At 45.8% G+C, this 17,902-nt stretch overlaps 1 long non-coding RNA gene across 1 annotated transcript; it reads right to left on the reverse strand.

Moving 5' to 3' along the window:
* Positions 1 to 16,319: 16,319 nt before the first annotated feature.
* Positions 16,320 to 17,539, reverse strand: LOC119378192 (uncharacterized). The gene is made up of 3 exons (XR_005180948.2): positions 17,438 to 17,539; positions 16,854 to 16,934; positions 16,320 to 16,722 (listed from the first exon to the last, which is right to left on the reverse strand). It is a non-coding gene; the product is annotated as an uncharacterized LOC119378192 (long non-coding RNA).
* Between the last annotated feature and the right edge of the window lie 363 nt (positions 17,540 to 17,902).

Genomic DNA, 17,902 nt, shown 5'->3' on the forward strand with positions numbered 1-17,902 from the left:
AACAGGAAGGCTCTTCAATTGTGCTTTGATTGGGCTGGCTGCATGAACTGCGTATCTTTGTGAATTTTTAGTGTCTTGGAGAAATCCCTATGATGTTGTGCCACATTTTAATAGTGACACATTGATGTGTTGCGTTGAGTGTGCCTTTGTGCATTTTTTTCTTTCGCTGTTGCACTAGTGTTGTAGGATAAAACGTATATCAAAATGGCTTGCCTGTTTAAAGGTGGATGTATGCAGTAGCGTTGTGTCATGTATTGCAGTTTTCATTGCCTTATTGCAATTTTTTTTTTAATTCTCGCTCAACTGTGGTTGCATTCTCTACCTCTTGAGGTTGTTGGGCAGTACTAACAAGCATTTTTTTTTTTTTATCTCTCTTTCCCGTGACCCACAGAAGATCTCAAATTTCCAAATGTCACAATGTAACAACGTACACAACAAAGATACCAGTGTGTATTTTGCACAGTTATAATTGTGACTGTAGCTTAACGCTGTAAGCACAAGACGGTTATTATTGTTCCTTGAAATAAAGCTAACACTTCACAACTGTTTTCACTGTTGTCACTTGAACGTGCAGGTAACATTGGTTTCTTTATTTCACAGAGCTTGCTCTTCTCGCAGATTTTTGACTAGCTAATTTGCCTATTCAAATTGTTTTCCTGCATGCATCAATTATTCAGCATAAGAAGTGCTTTAGATTGACATTGTGGTCTCTTCTCATTGATATACAGAAAGGCTGCTTGCTTGGAGAATCTTGCTGTGTGTAACTAAACTTTCATGGCTCACAGGCAAAAATCTGGAAAGACTGCAGCTTAAATAGTACATTGCAAATGTGCACCACACATGACAACCCCACCGCTTGGAGGCTGAAGCTGCCTGTCCATACACGCACTATCTGCGAGTGAGATCATTTTATCTTGGAAGACAATGTCATACACCTCTTGGCAAAGATAGGTCCACCAGTTGAAACATTGGCCGCCAGTCTGAGGCATTCTACATCTGTTTATACAACTCTTACTGACACCGTTGATGCACGGCACTCTGTGATGCATCGTCACACCAGCACATTGCTGCCATCTGGGTACTGAACATTAATTGTTGTTGCCATATACTGTATGTATTTAACTGCAGAATTAGCCATATAAGATAAAATGGCACCGCATATTTGCAGCTCCCATCTGTTTTGTTGATTAGCTGCCACCGACACTTACTTATGTATACACTCACCACAACTGTGCTGTGTTATGATGAGTGTATTCATTATGCATACGGTGTTCCTGCTCAGAAAGATAGATACTGCCAAATGCAATGCCTGTGGTACCAAAAAATATATGGACCACTGCTACTACTGGCCATCCTTACAAAATGAAACGCTTTGACCATCGAACAGCTCTAAACCAGCAAAACGGAAGACCATTCTCATCAGTCAAGTGTTTGAACCACTGGCGTAGCCGGAAAGGGGTGGGGGTCTAACTTCTACCCCCCCTCGAAATTTTTCAGTTTTGCATGTGTATATTCCACACACATACAAATGCATGTACAAACATACAATAAGTATAGTTGAACACCCCCCCCCCCCCCGACACTGGCTGGTTTGAACCTATGACCTCGTATCAGAGGGCTGTAGAAGACCACAAAGAGCACTGCCGTGGTTTCAGAGGGCTGCAGGACTGAGTGACCATTTGTGGCACAAAACTGAGTACTTTCATTACGTCAGCGACACTAGGCTTCCCCATTATCCTTAATTAATGGTAGCCAACTGGGCTTAATCCTGGTGGAGTTAGCTGCTTTTCATTTATCCTTCTCTCTCTCACGATTGGAAGTGCACAAGCACTGAGGACCAGGTGAAAGAATCGCTTCAAGAGGTTTCACATTTAGAAAAATTGGGCAGATCCCACGCTTTGTGGGAATCAGTTTTATGCGAAGCAGTCGGCAAGTACTTCTATGCTGTATTTTATGGCTTCAAGCCAAGCGTTATGAGGTGGATCGACGTGTTTCTCTAAGTGTAGTAGCTGTGTGCACATCGTGGGCTTACCAGGCACGTTGACAACACTTTCGTTTAAAGTGTAGCTTATGGTGCGACGTAACGTCAGCCCTCCCATTAGAGTACATACGTCAGTATTATCGAAACTAAGTGCACTTTATGGTGCAATCATGTGAATACCATACGTAACTTTAGCTAATGTATTCCTCAGGGGTTGAGCAATCCTTCAATACAGCTTGCTGAGTCATAGGAATACAAATATACTGCTTATTAGACTGCTATAAAAGCAGAGCCAACACTGGAACCACAGACATTAATCTGATATGACGCCTGTATCGTAGGAGTACATATGTAGTGTTTATTGCTTTCTTGTAAAATTAGATAGGCAGCACAACCACAATTTACGTTGCACCAACATCACCTGCATAGGCTGTTTTTCCAAACCACTTTATAGACCTGGCATGGCTCTGTAGTAGAATACTTGATTGCCACGCAGAATGCTTAGGTTTGATTCCTGTCGGGATCCTAATTTTGATTCTTTCCACTCGTCGGGTCAACGCTGCCAACGTCTGCTTTTCTTAACGCTCTTGGATTTAAATTACCAATGTCTCTTCTCGCCATTCCTGGGTAGATATAAACTGTCAATCACCTGTGGCGCATACCCGTACACTGCGGCCCGTGGTAAACGGGTATGTGCCACACATGTCCGGAGCAAAGGGTTTGACGATGTACGCGACAGGATTTTCATGTTATTCATGTCGTGACCCAACAGTCATATTCATCAAATTCTCTTGCTCTCCCATGCCAATTTTGGTTTACACCAAGTTATGGAGGCGATCATGAGGTCACCCAGACGTAGGCGGCTAGGTAGATAGATAGATACGTAAACAGAAACGCTCAAAGTGCCAAAGGTTCGCTAAGAAATGCTTCGCATTTAAAAGGATCACTACAACTGCAAAGCACGACGGAGGCGCTGGCTGCCATTTCGCCTCTGGATTTTTTGTGCTTGCGCGGGTCGGATGTCCATACGAAAGGCTTCTCTCCCGCTCAATTCTCTTCTCCTTGTACCTCATTTTGCGCGGTACCAGCAGTACAAACTTCAACTGGTGTAAGTGTCCCCCTTCAATGCATCGATATGTCACCTCACCATTGTAGTTGGGGTGGCCGTACCGAACGATCCACGGAGCCTCTGAAGAATCACAGAAAGGTTTGCACAGGCCCGTGATGCCCGTCCAGTACGCACAACCGTGCTTTGCCCGTGTCGTTCCATAAATTGCATTCTCAGAATGAGGAGGGACGTGTGGATGAAAGCACTGGGGATTCAAAGCGGCACACACAACCGTCACGTGTTCGTTGCACTTCCCTGAAAATGCCTTCGACATGAAGAAGCTGCTACATGCGCCAGCTTAAGGCACCAACTGCGTTGCGACGTGATACCGATGTGTCGCACAACAGCGCCTGCACTTGGAGCTGACCATGGTCCTCAGGATTCGCAAGACAACACAGCTGTGAGTATACCTCAACGCCGAGCATTCGTGCTGTAATTGCTCAAGGGAAATACGGCTCCGTCATTCCCTTTTAGACTTGTGGTGTGCATCGCTAAAGACTCTGATTAGACGGGTTGTCGCATTCAGGCGAAACTGTCACCTTCCTTGCTTTGGTAGGCGTTTCGGCGGGTAGCCCTGAAAATTTAGTTTGTCTGCTTGAGTGACATTGAACTGCATATTGTTGCTTACTTCTTGATTGTTGACATTTAGAAGGCAATCCGTGAGCGCCTTTAACACGCCCCTAAATCTAAGAACACACACCTCTAGCATCTTGCCTCCATAGAAATGCAGCTGCTGCAGCCGGCATTTGATCCCGCGACCTTCGGGTCTGCGGTTGAGCACCATAACCTCTAGACTACCGCACCGGACGCATTTATCTATTGTAAAATCACATTGCTTATATTTGCAGTTTACCTGGGAAAGCTAATGGACGAAGCGGTGCATATTTGTAATGCTTCGTCATTCAGGGAAGCATGAATGAAGAAAAGTAGCACGAGCCACAGCCTGTTGCCAATGGCTCAGCAGAGGGTGGCAAGTCCTACAAAGCAAGAGCTGATTTCCTCACGGCGGTCACGATTCGCCAAACAGCCTACCTACCGGACTCTCGAGTGAGCACAATGCGAGTGGCTGATGGAAGGCACACACCATTCTTGGTATGTGCACTGCTCACGTTACTGTTACCAGCTACCACACTTCAGTTCTCTTTGCATTTCCAATGTCGCCGCTGCAGGTCACCCTCGCCAGAGTTTGTAGTCTGCAAGTCACACTCGTCATGGAGTTTCTATGGCTATGGCCCCACGCTGCTACCTATCACACTATATCGCTGTTTCACTCAGTCTCTGATGGTCCCATGCCAGTCCCATGCTTGTCTTCTGTTTAAGTTAGGGCAATGGGGGGCCTTAGTTTGCATACCTAGTCTTTGACATTCAAGAATTTCTCTTGGCGCGCTAGGTTTTGAGGTGTCCTCCTGGGCGATGTCATCCACGGCTCGGCTTGTCATGCCTCGAGCAAAGCACTCTGCCCATTCGCTTCCCTCTACTCCCAAGTGTGCCGTGCCCTGGTCACGCCATGATCCATTATGAGACCCGTCCCCAGAATAAGCAAGACACAGTCTAGTAAGGCACCCGCCATGGAAAAGGCAGCAAACATCCTACGAGTCGTAGGAAGAAATGCGAATTGGTCACTGCCCTCGGTGGTGTGTTTGGCCGAAGCTATGGCTGCGGCTTCGGCCCTTGCAATTGATCTCATGCGTATGGACACTCCTGTGGTTGTTCGCCCTTGGTTAGTCACAACTGCAGCAAAGGCAAGGACCGTACTTGCATATTGATGGTAGGGACTCGCATCTGAGGTAGGTATTAGGATCGTCCCTCTGCTTTTGTAAGGTGGCCACCCGGGCACATTGCCAAGTGTGTCACGTGATTGGTTGGGTGTGTGACAAGAAATCGGGGCCACGTGGATCCTCTCTCGGACTTCAGATGGGACGACTGTGGTCTCGCCACCGCAGGACTGTGGTGTTATTGGTTAACGTAATGTCTGAAAGGTTGAACGGCCCGGAGGTGTCATATTGCCATGTGCACTTCTATTTGCATTTCTATGTAACCGGTCTTGTCTGTTACACGTATGACCACTGCCTTTCGCAAACCGTGCCCAAATGTCGGGGAACCTTCCAGATTATTTTAGAATAGTCTGGTAGGTTTGAACGCGCAAACGCAAACAGTTGCGTTGTGTATTCTGGAACCAGCGCGGCCACCAGCGATAAGACGCAGATGTTCGATGCCGCATGTATAAATGCTGACGCGCCTAACTGCAGATCAGATTATCGACGGCCGATGCTCTGTTCGCCGCAAACAGTGTACAGTGTGTATTGCTTGTAGCTTGACTTTCTGTTTCTCGTGCACAGGTTCGCCAAAATAGTTTCATCTAAAACCCACCGACTGCTGCCTTCTACAACATCACCACCACGTGACGAAGTAACATTTCTACATAATTTACATTCACAGTAACATTACAGTTACAGTTAGTCACGTTTTCATGTAACCGGTCCGTCACAATATTAACCCTTTCCGTACGAAAAACGAGCTGGGCTTGTCCACTCAGTTTGTACTTCTCCTACCGAAGAAGAGCTGGGCTCTTCTACACTAAAATAAGCATATGGAGGCGCCACGGTTAAGCTATCCTGATTAATTTTGCTTAGACCTCTTTGCCTTGAAAAGACGGTGCGGCAAGAAACTTAAAAGTGTCCTCAAAGCATGAATTTTGGCTGAGAAAGGCCGCAAGAGCCCCAAGGCCGTGGAATGTAAATCATGCTGTTCGTGACATGCGTGTCATGATTTTCATGTTATGACCTGTCAATCCTCTTCTATTGACTCAGCAACTCGCTCCCACGCAAAGCCACGCCGCTTGAGAAAACGCCATTTTTGTGAAAGGCAGAGATGGAAATTTTACAACTGAAGAGCATCACTTCCATGTGATGCACCATTAAAGTCAACGCTAACACACAGAAGCAATAGATTCCCGTCCCGTCCTCTTCTCTTGTGTGCCTTGTCAATTTTGTGCGCTGCGTAAAGATGGATAAGCTCCAACTTGCCCGCCTATCAATCCTACAATAGATTTGTGCTCACCAGTACGCGCATCTTGCTTGAAACGAGCGTTCATCCAGTGTGAGTTTCAGCGGTGGCTTCGTTCTGCAGCGGCACTTCGAAGGGGTAAATCCTAAGTTTCACCAAACATTTTACAGCGAAACGAAACAGCCCTAGCTTACGTTACACAGCCCGAACACACCGCAAACCATTACAACAATTACATCACCTCTGCCGCCGCATATTTTGAATAAAGGAAACAAACCATGACGTCACATATGATAATAATGTCAATAGGCTGCTCACAACCAAGACAAAACAAGAACAAGAAAACGCTAATAAAGGTGGTTGATACAGTACCCCAGGAAAACAATCAGTATAAACAATTTAAGTATCACGCTACGTAATGAAGCTGTGATCGCTTACTTTAAGAATTTCTTGCATTGAAATTCGGCCCTGATATAGTCAAAAAAGTGTAATAGGGCAAGATAAGGAGATGTTAGTAGAGCGACTCCCGGCGCATAAAAATGGAACTCGATTTTTTTGCCCTCTGCGGCAATTTATGGAACTTGAGAGTTTCCGGGCCCTGGTAGGGGATCAACATTTTGCGCGGAAAACTTGAATTCCTATGCAGGTAAAAAGTTCCCAAATTCGCTTACACATATGTGTAAGTCGTGACTGAAGGGATAATTAAACATGCCTAATTGGGCAATTAAGAAGAACACAAAAAATAGTGTGATGCTCTCCAGGCAATAGTCAGCAACATGCATTTGGTCACGTCGTCATAAAGTGTGTCGGAATATTTTTAAGCTCTGGCTAGAGATAGCTGGGGCACCCTGTATATTAAGATGCACATTAATTTCCAGAGAACCTCCTCGATGAGCCATCACCCTTTGAGCTCTGGTAGGCAAAGCACCAGACTCCATTCTAGTGATTATTGTAGGCCACTCTATACGAGTGAGATCAAGAGCTACCAAGAGTGTGAGGCCATGTGTCACAAAGCCCTTTTGGGTTGCCACTTCAGGAGCCGTATATAACACAAGCTTCAATGGCAAAAAGCGGCAACCGTACTACATGACATATATCACATTTATATATGTTTCGTACTCTCTGCCTACTACCAGAACAATGACGGCCGAATAAGCGAATCCGTCTAAAATGGTAGGTGACGTGTTCTGACACGCTGCCGGTGTTAATGTGTCCCAGTTGACTCATACTGCGATGTGTTATTGGGATGTGCAGTAAGCTGTGATTGAAGGCTGCACATGGCGCCTTTCTTTGCAAGAGGAGCGAGGACAGGCGTCACAACGGGGGTCCGTGCCGAAGTTGAACAGAGGTGCACCACTCGCGATGAGTGTGTCCTGTTCATTTCAATTGCACAACTTGAGTATGGTTCTGATGTGAGGTATTACATAATACTTCTCGATGCGCTGCATTGCGCCCTGACAGCGGAGTGACAGCCATCGGCACTTGCAGCTGCAATGCTGTGGGTAAAGTCAGGCGTATACTTGAATCTGATGAGATGGAAGTGATGATGCAGATTGTTGTGGTAGAGATATATATGTGCTTCTATTTCCTGACGACCCTCGACTGCGGTAAGCATGACAACATGAGGCTACCGCTCATAGCGGATCTTACATGGCAGTTCTGTGGTACCTCAGCGTGCGTTCCTGGAGCGGAGAATTGAATTCCTCACCACTCGTTATATAAACTGCGGCCCGTTTTCAGGAGTCACCTGAGTGCGAAGGTAAACTCGCGGTGCTTAATGATTAAGTGCTTGAGTCAGGGGATTTAAATTACTTGCATAGTGATCGGTATCACGCTTGAGCTGCAAGTTGATTTAATAACACATGCCACTTTTGTTTTAAGACCAACGAGGTCTTTTATTTTTCGTGAGTACATACACTAATCACAACAGGATCACATTATGCTAAATTGTATTTCAACCTTACGCCAGTGATTCCACTCCTGCGCCAAAGAGTGCCATATTGGATTTACGGCGCCATCCTGATAAAACTGACGCAAATTGCACCAAGGTTCCCCACTCTCGGGTTTGACGATGTCTGTCACTGGCAATTGCACCGCCGAGGCTTCAAAACATATGGAGCTTGATCTTGGGACCACTACACTCACAACCACGGCTTAAGAATTATTCCACAAATGAAACAACGTTCGTGCACGCGTCCCGATTAAGCCATGATACCACGCGCGGTGCCAATGCAGCTTCTGTAGGGTAAAGCGGCTCGAGGGCAAAATGCGCTTTCCTCAGAGGATCATGCCTTCTAGGCGAATCAGTGGTGATCAAGTATGGCGGCGATTCGTCAGGTGACGTTGTACATTCCAAAAATGCTGCTGGTAGCTTGTTTCAAGCAGCATGCCATGTAATTAAGCCAATATTTGATAATAGCCACACACATGTCGCTGAAATGTCTCGCATCTCTTTCTGGAGATTTCAATATGAAATCTGGCAAAATAGAAATAGATATATGGAGCTATACTGAATTTTTAATGCAAGAGTGTTAAAGAGCTTGTTTCGCAGAAATTCCGGTGTCGGCGTTGGCGTCGTTGGTTGTGATCAAAAAATCATCTTGTCCTTGACTGAAAAATCAAGAAAGATGCAAATAAAATAAATGATAAAAAAACTTCGGTCTGAAGTTTCGAACCCAGGCCGTCTGCGTAGCAAGCAGGTGCTCTACCACAGATCCACGCTATTGCTCGAAACTGATTCGGAGAAAAACACAATATGAACGTCGTGTAGTGGAAGGAGTCTCCTTAACACACGTAATATTGTGTGGCAGAAGCATAGAATCACGCCAGGCGTCAAAACATGTGAATTGCGCATCAAGTGGGTGTTTTAAAGGCCCACCCATTACAAAGCGCTCCTACATATGTTCGCGTGTTTCCTTACGGACATGCAGTGGACACTCCAATGATTCGCAAAAGAAAAATTATGGCATGATGGGCACTTAAAAATTGCACTTGCAGTAGACATTCTAGGACAGTCTGAAGCGGCCAATGTTACGCGCACAATCGTTCGTTTCCTTCCTGCGCAGTTAAGGCATGTACCAAGAACAGAAGCCAGGCGCGGTTGAGAAGGCGATGCGCACGCGGTCCGATTACGCTATCGCATTCTACTCTTCAAGGCGAACCTCAAGCGTCCTCCATGCTTTTTTCTAGCTTTGCATCCATAGGAGAACACGTTAACTGTGGCAGCACACTGACACTTCTCAGGTATACTTTCTGTGTGGATCTTCATCCAGAAGAGTTTTTCCATAGTTCCTTTCACCAATGCATCCGGGTAGGTATATATCGCGTTGCGGTAAATACCCTTTAAACGACCCACTCCTTTCGAGCTCGTGAGTGCAAGGACCCAGATTTAAATATCTTGCGTGCTTTTTTAAAAAAATCTCATTCTTAAGGCTTGCCTCCTGGTCGGTAGCTGCAGTTCTGTTTTAATATGCGTAGATGTCACTAGCGAGCCCATCAGTGATGGTCTTGGTGCCGGGAGGCCCTAGTGAACCGGCTGTGCTATGTAACACGTCCACCCCTTACCTTCGAGGGTGAATCGCTGACTGCAAAAACGAGAAAAAATGCAGACAGCTTCACTCTGTGAAGACCATTGAAAAGGTGAAGTTGATGCCCTCTTTTTCAGACCTTTCTATGTTTTTTGGAAGTCTTTGTGAGTATATGTTTTGCAAGTCTTTTATAAGTATTTGTGTTGTATCATCGCTCTTTATTTCAGACTATGTTAAGCTATGTGGTGATGACGTGCTCTTTCACGGCCGTACTGGAACGCCACGGTAGCATTCCAGTGCGACCGTTCAACCTGCCCACTATCATGGCTGTGCTGGGACAGCTACGCTCAAGCAGCATTGCAAGCGCTACTGCCGTGCATGACATGACCGCCTTGGCACTCCCTCTCGAGCCTACTCATTAGCAAGTCTTGCCTTGCACCACTGAAGACGATGCCTCTACCACGCTTAGAGCTTCTTGCGTGCCTTCTAGCGGCGAGATTATAGCATTACATTAAGAAAATACCCGAGTTCTCGTCATGTGTCGCCTCCTTCTGCACGGATTCAACGATAGCGCTACATTTGGTCTCTGGCGATGCTCCAGCCCTAGCCACTCCAGGTGTGCCTCCCATTGGCTCACATTCTGCGTCGAGACTCACCCTCACCTCTACACCATGTGAGCAGGTCTATGACGTGCATGGCAGAGGGTCGATTAAGAGGGTTCACCAGTGCGAATGCCCATAGAGAATATATGCGCACTTTGAGAAGCCCTAGAGTGCCCAAATTTGGTCAGATATACACGGGGTTTTCGGAACTGTATTTTTTTTTAGTGTATGGAGGAAATGTTGTGGACCGATATTTTACTGAGGCTTTCATTTTTTACAAACAAGAGGCAAATAGCCAGAAAAATCTTACTTTCTAACGTCTCGCTCTTTCTTGTTGTCTCCTAAAAAAAATAGCCTAATTTATCTAAATTTCGTCTGCAACATTTCCTCCCTTTTTCTTTCCTTATTGTTATGATATGATTGTCATGCATATCAACCCTCTGGTTTGCACTTTACAGGCTTCGAAAGTGTTTTGTGTACTTTCAGTGTGGATTTAAAATTCACGCCAAATTTAAGAGATGTGTCCTGGCTCCACCTGGTGCCGCCTATATTCAGCTGTCCTACATTCCACCACCAACCTCTTGTATGGGGGTATTCGTGTGCAGCGGAGAAAAGTAAGGGACTTGCTGAGTGAACCTGAACAAGGTTAAGTATTTTTTCTTTAGTTTTTTGTGGGGGAGGAGGAGGCTGAACTGCTTCTTTTGTTCCCCTTTATGCACTTTCATGCCATCTCTTGAGGGTGTTCCACGCAACAATGAAGTGGAATGCGAGGCTAATGCAGGGGTACGTGCGGCCAAACACAAAGCAGTGTAAGAAACTCTGCTTTGCATCACGGCAATGGTGACAGCATTTGGGCTACCAGCACTTTGTCTAAGCAGGGTGTCAAGAGGTCCTCGATGTTTGGAGATTATTCCCTATCTGTAGCTAATCGTCCTATTCAGCACTGGCAGGAGTTTGCTGTGATGGCACGAGGGACAGCGGTGGCTTGTGCAGCGGAGACTAGCCAAGAGACTTGCGTGCTTCTGCTGTGTCCTGTCGATCAGTACACAGGTTCAATTCAGTAAAAATGCGACATCGTGGCTGTTTAGAAACGTCATAGGGAGACAGGCAAATCTGGATTTTTGGATATAATAGCGCAATCGGCTACTGCGAACTGGTTCTTCGAAGCGCCAACTACGCATGCCGGGACCAGAATAAGCTTTGTTTTTTGGAAAGAACGTTTGTTAATGTTGAGCTGTCACTGTCACGTGTATGACTCGACAGGAGCCTTTCACATTGTGGCAACTTGGGGTGATCAGAGAACATCTATACCACTTTAGAGAACGGAAACTGTACCTTTGGCTGTAGTACAAAAATAAGGGTAGTGGCAATGTACTGAACTGCAATAGAGCGAGGCGAGATGACGCTGCAAGTACTATCATCATCATTAGACAAACGAATTTTTACTGCTGGTTTACGCTGGTCTTGCTACTGCACTTCTCACTGCCTGTGGGATTTTTTTTTTGGTCATTACTAAATCACAGCTCGCATGTGTAGTAGTTATCGCCAGGTGACCAAACTGGCCTCGACTGGCAAAACGTCAATAAGTAAGGTTTACATTGTTTATTGTGAGTGCCCAAGATGGTATAAGCAATGTAAAGACCTTTGCATCGGCGAGGAGGACCGGACTGGCAACCAGCACTTTCCTCCTTTCTGGCAGGTGCACGACGGCGCGGAGTGTGCGGGCTGATGCTTGGAAGAGTGGTATTGTCAAACATTTTTGCGTGTTTTAGGTCTACCTGCGGATTTACTTCTCTTTTACTGCTATATCAGTCAGCGAAAGGCTAACGGGAAACCACTGTGCCGTTTTTGGTTGTTCTAACAACTACAGAAAAAAGGAAACTGCTGTCTGAATAAGCATGCACGTGCATCACCAAGCGCGGAGTATCTGCGGTTGCGGACGCTTCAAGGCACATCGTTTGTGTTACGTTAAAGGTTCTAAATTGGCAAGTGCCGCAATATATCCAGAATTATTAGTGTCCCACGCAGTCAAATGACAATCGGATATGGCCAGATTGGCGAATAAACGTAAGCGATCAAGTACGCGGCCCCGTTTGGTAAAGCGCAAAACATCTAAGCTGCCCTCGAGTGTTGTTTTCGCCTGTGTTGTCTTCGCTTCGTTTTATTATTAATTGTAATATGATCTGTTTGGTCTAACAATTAGCCTCGTAGCTCGGCTCAACACGGTGATCGCTGCAGTTGATGTAGCTGTATTAGTACAGACGAGAAATCCATCACTTCACAGCGGGGTAACCGGCATCATACATTTAATTTGTGCTCTGCACCAGCCTTGTATAACCCGAACATTCATTAAACACTAGTACATGAAAAAAATGGCGATATCCTTGTTGTGAGGTTACAACTTCTGTAAGAGAGCGGTGTGTCGTATCGATGTGCAATATGAAAGCCGAATAGTAAAAAAAAAAGAGGGTTCTGTTCGCTTCGTGTGCAGAAACAACTACTACCTCAGGAAGACGATTTTTTTACATGGTCAAGAAACGTGTTCGACAAGCCGCGCGATGATATAGAACATAGTTAATTCTCTTCTAAGCACAAAACAAAAAACAGTTGTTACGCTTGTCTAGTGTTTCTATAACTGCCAATTTTGCTGCTTAGCAATGCGAAATTCAACAGCAAGAATTTCGCAGAAAGAGTACATCTGGTAGACGATTTTATTTAAAAAAAAGATAAACACGAATCACCTCCGATGCCGATCATACGATCGAGCCCGGGCACGCTTGGTGCCTCACCGGCAGAAGAAACTCTCTAACCATCTTCACCTCATCACCGCCTAAATCCAATCAAATATCATGATTCTCAAAAGAAAAAGAAAAAAAAGCACTACGGCATGTGACATCAGCATCGTTTCTATGTACCATCTCTCGTGTCATCCAGACTGGTGGGCAATAATGAGCGAGTAATAAGCAGTCACTTAAAAGCTGAGAAACAAGATAGACAACAGTTTGTGAGCAATAAACAGATGCCGCCTGCACCACGAAATCAAGACCGCGCTCATGCACGACCGCATGTACGAGTAGTCGGTTCGGCACAGCATAAACAAACCGTGAACGAAAGTAACTAAAAGATTGCAGACCAAGAACAAAAAATCATTCTATCCCCGTAGTGCTAGCACTTGCTTGCCCAGCTAGAACGAGTCAAAATATTTGCGTGGTTTTCCGACAGACAGTGCAATTATATGTACATTAGGCAGTTTTAGAACAGCGTACGCAAAGCTTTGCGCTGGCCTTTAGCGCAACTGCGCCTGCGCGTGCGTCGTACGCTAAGCGCTTGCAGGCTCCCGGTAAGTGACGGAAATAGCGGGCCGCAAACGCAAACTTAGCGTACGCAATTCTAAAATTACACCATCTCCCGCTAAAGGGGACCTTGAGTAGATGCGAAGCCGGAGCACTTGCACGATCGCGTTCCGTTGGCGTTCGTTGGGCATGCTACCAAGCTTGCGTCCTGGAATGCGAAGCACGACGCTACGCGCGTTATATCTTCCATCTAGCCTGGTCGTTTCACAGTGCGAGCGGGGAACGCGGTCAACAGGCGGGCGAGAGGGGGCAGCGTAGGAGAGGAGAGAGAAGGGGAGGGGACGCGCATGCGCTCGAGCTCATCGCGGCGTTGCGCAGGAGAGAATTTCGGCATGTCTAGCCCGCGTTTCAGAGAAGAGTGGAAAGGGAAAGGGGAGGGGGGAGAGGAAAGTGGAGAGGGGAAGGGGAGATGGTGAGTGGAGAGGGGAAATGGGAGAGGGTAGATGATAGGGGAATGGAGGAGGTGTGTGGAGAGGGTATGCGCATGCGCAGTAAGGGTGGTCACGCCGCACACCACCACTGGATTGAGCTCCGCCTTAAGATACTTCGCATCTAAAACTGCCTACTGTCAGCGGGATTTTGCGGTCGCCGCTGATCTGTACAGAGTCCAAACCGATAACAGCGCTTACGCATCGTCTGTTTCACGTGCGAGTAAATGCACGCTAGCGCTAGGGACCAACACGGTTTGAAGAAATGAAACAACCCGGCCGTCACCGTCGCGCGAAGGGCACATGCGATAACATCGCTCCGCGTGCGAGGCCTGTCGCTTGCTTACCAGTTATTTCGTCGGGCAAGGGACCATAAGGGGCACCGCTGAGACGGGGACGGTCGCGAGCGCTGGCGAACGCGCTATCTCGACAGACATCGGCTACCCTTTTAAGTGCTGGACTGCGGCGCAAAGTGCACAGCTACTTCATGCGCAATGAAACTGAGTTGAACCTTTCTACCATCGTTAAAAAGAAGAAGAAGAATCCTTTCTACTACGTGGCCAGACAACTTTGCTCATGTGGCCAGACAAAGCACTGGACGCGCGGGGCAAACTGGATTTCCGGAGATTTCTCTATGACCCGTACAATCGGGAGAAACGTTCAAAATCCGGGAGACTTGGCAGGTATGGCATAGCTTTAGGACAAGGGTCCTGCCATTAGCTATGCGGTGCTTGCCAGGTTGTGTTGATCTTGAAGTACATGGTGTGGAATCGGAAATGAAACGTGCGCTACACCGACAGATAGTTGGCACAGTGAGAGCAATGTAGTTTTGCTAAATTCGTTATGTAAACAATCGCGGATGCGTACAGTTCTGCCTCTTTCGCTCTGTGATGTCACCTTGACTGTGTTACAATAAGTGATATCACGTTGTGTCTACAGGGTGGGCACAAATGATTAATTCTCGGCCGTGAGGCCATACCATAGGTATTATGCATTCAGGTAATAGGTGGAAGGAAATGTCTCAGGCTTGTTTTTTTCCTCATTATAGTTCAGTCACACAGTTTCTACAGCTAGAATTTCTTGGCGCAAATAGTAATCGGACTGCTCAGTATGCAGCGAAGAGGAATGCTAAAGAAACAGAGATATAAGGTGAGTGCTTACAGGTTCAAGAAGCACAGTTCTAAGAAAATAAGTTTTGGGCACGCATTGTACATCTCTGTTGGTGCTCGCACAGAACACTAAACAAATGCTCAGCCATAAGCACAATCTCTGTATCACAGACATGTCGATAGAACTTGAGCACTCTGTTGCAAGCAAACACTCACGAAATCAACTGGTGGGGCATGATGTGCACCTGTGCCAATGCTGGAAATAAGGTCATATATGTGTATTGCATACTTGTTATTGTGTTATTTACGTTTTCAATATTTGTGCTTGGAAGCTGAAGTATGTATCTCCCTGCTCCTTCTAGAAGCTCCGGCTCGAAGTGTGTAAAATCTTGCAGTGTGGCTTGGATAAGTCAAGTTCGTGTAGTTTTAAATTACCTCTTCGATTTTCTAGTTTTTTTTCGTGATAGTAATGCACAGAATTTCACTTCATAGTGGTAGGCGCTACCTATAACTGTGACATGTTAATTTAATCAAACAGCAGAAGTAGGTGTGCTCAAACAATTGGACGTTTCTCTGCTATATGAAAAAAAAAAACTCATTGTGACAAAGTGAACGTGCTTGGTGTAGCTGTGCTGCAAGAAGTGGTTGTCACATTTACAATTTGTTCATTAGCTCAATAATCTGAAGGTGCTCATTGAGCATAAATGCAAAGGCTAATGTAATTGAGCACAGCCTTGTAAAACTTTGGCATATCTTTTGTAAACTTCTATGATCTAAACACAGTTAATTAAGGCAAAACAGTTTTGAGCATAGTTTGTAAAGTCTCACAAGGCACAACTAAATGTCGGAAAGACTTAATTCCTCTCACTGCCGTGATGTTCGTTTTGCAATGTAGTTTATAATTTAAAAAAGACTGACCCTACGTTCGAGATCCGTTCGGTCTTTAAGTTTTTTTAATGAAAAACAAAAGACTAAACATGGTGTGGAGAGTCCTTTTATTCTGATAACCTTACCCAGCCAGACACATTTCTGTCGAATATGTTTACCTTTGAATTGATCATTTCTAATGAATCACATACAAACCATGATATGAGTCATACAGTAGTGGGCAACTTAGATTATTCTGACTTGGGTTAAAACAACCGCAGTTGTAGCCTTGAAGAACATGAGACGCTTGATGAAACATTTGCTCAAGCGCACTCATGTTCTCAAATTGTTGGTCTCTTCAAGCTTCCGTCTGTTCCTGAACTTCAGATGCAAACCTAAACACACAAGTGTCCTTGCATTTCGACCCCATTGAAATGTCACCACCGTGGCTGGGTATAAAACCTGCGTCGTTGAGCTTAGCAGTGCCACGTAATGTAACTAATGCATGGAGCTAGTGTTCAGTTTCAACGCTATTGCAGTGTATATTGCATGACACAGTAGACAGCTAAAGCTTGTGGACGATCGTAAGCACCCCTCCATGAGATTCATGGTAAACCATTCACAAATGCAGCATTGCAAGCGTGAGGTTCAAGATGACCTGTTGTAGCAGGTGTTCACATGTTTCACCACACTGGCAGAGTGTACATTCGGGGGTAGTCATCCTGTCGTTGCATGGCAGTCCTGGAAAAACAAGTAATGACATCACCAGATATCAATAAGCATAATCAATGTATATGAAATATTGCAAAGGTAAACACATAAACATAGTGAACAAGTAAACAGGAGTTTGTTACACATATATGCAAACGTACCTTACAATGCGTGTTGTATCACTTGGGCTAGCTTTTTTGCAAGGCATGTCATGTAGCAGGTGCCTTGCCCATTGCACACAGCTGTTCTTTGTCAGGCCAGGAGGTTATCGCAGAAAAAAAAAACAAGAATATTTTTCATCATAGTGACGGTTTCTTTATCACACTAAAGTGAATGTGCACTCATAATTATGTGAAGCTTTTGTTGCACTAAATGTTTAGTAAAAATAACCTAAGCTGACAACATGGAGAAAGGAGATCTCTAAAACCTTGCTTATCAAATGCGACTGCGGCAGACTATACTCGTATGTTTTTGCACTGACATACGGGCTAGTTACGAAGATACAATGGAGGCGTTAGTTATGTAGCTGTCTTATTTTTTATTGCAGCGACCTGGTTTGTGTTATCAAACGATAAACTCAGCAACTCGCTCCTACGTGAAGCCACACCGCAAGGAACGCACGATTTCTCATCGACAGAGCATGACACGTTGAAAATTTTAATATTGCAGTGCGTCGCCTCCGTGTGACACCACCCACAAAAAGACATTGGTAAAAAAAGCTGAAGCAATGGGTTTTTATACTCACCGGTTCGTATATTCTCGGGCTTGAAACGAGTGTTCATCCTGTAAAAGCTTCAACGGTCCCTTTGTTCTTCCGAAGTCAACTGAATGCACTTCGCGAAAGCATTTTAACTCTTTCCTTACCGCGCCACTAGGCATCGTTCACCGGTGAACGATGATTTCACGCAGTGCCTCCTCTAAAAGTTATAGAGGAGGCACTGTTTCACGCCGCTATTTTCAACTAGAGTGACCTAGAATAGGGGGAGTGTCCAAAGCGCCGGCTCCCGCGTGGGCCTTTTGCCGTGAACTCCCGCGCCGCGCCGCTGCTGCGCCGGACCCGTGGGCTTTGCGCGCTCGGGAAGCGCGCGGAAAGCGAGGGGCGTCTGCTACGCGCTGTAGTTTTTCGCGCCGCGTTTCCACACAGGGCACTTGAAGTCTGCTTAACTTTATAATGCGGTGCGGAATGGAGCTTACCCATCTTTAAGCGTTG

This window comes from Rhipicephalus sanguineus, unplaced genomic scaffold (assembly GCF_013339695.2).
Source record: "Rhipicephalus sanguineus isolate Rsan-2018 unplaced genomic scaffold, BIME_Rsan_1.4 Seq728, whole genome shotgun sequence".
Taxonomy (NCBI): domain Eukaryota; kingdom Metazoa; phylum Arthropoda; class Arachnida; order Ixodida; family Ixodidae; genus Rhipicephalus; species Rhipicephalus sanguineus.